Genomic DNA, 704 nt, shown 5'->3' on the forward strand with positions numbered 1-704 from the left:
GCCACAGAGCTCGAGTTACACAGCAGCCCACTGGCTTGAGCCAGGCACGTGACAAGAGGAAAAAAATATGGGTTTGTGTGGACTGGAGACAAGAAAACGCTTTTCTTGCCAAAGAACATCATCTCCTTAAAGCCCAGAGGAAATAGGCAGTTCAGGCCGGAGCTTGCAAGAGCACATTTGGCCACTCTGGGCTCTTTTTTTTTTTCTTTTTAAAAACTTCATCTTCTCAACTAAAGAAAATGTTGCTGTGCCATAGGAGGCAGGTTCAATAAGAGATGTGGGTATCAGATAATGTGGCAAGCACAAGGCAGGCAGTCCAAGTAGATAAAAAGGTTACTTGGACCAGAGGACCTCATTTTCTCTTTTTATTCTTTCTGTTGCTGCGGAGGGGAGGCAAGGGAGAAGAGTGCATCGGCCAATACCAGTGAGTCTAGAAAGGGGCCCCTTCGGAGGTGAATTTACATGTTCATTGAAACAGGTGAGAGTAGGATCCAGGATCCGTGACAGGACCTGGCGAGCACCTTTGAAAAAGAATGGAGCTTTTATTTTTAAATTTCTAAAAAATTATTTTTGAATAGGCAATATGTGCATCTCATATGAAATACAAAAGGGTCACAAGGGTAGACAGTAAAAAGTAAGTCTTTTTTTACTCCTCCCAGTGTTTTTTTCTATCTGTCCGGAGCTTGTTTATGTAAATGCAAGCA

This window comes from Furipterus horrens, unplaced genomic scaffold (assembly GCF_987537825.1).
Source record: "Furipterus horrens unplaced genomic scaffold, mFurHor1.1.pri manual_scaffold_10, whole genome shotgun sequence".
NCBI lineage: Eukaryota > Metazoa > Chordata > Mammalia > Chiroptera > Furipteridae > Furipterus > Furipterus horrens.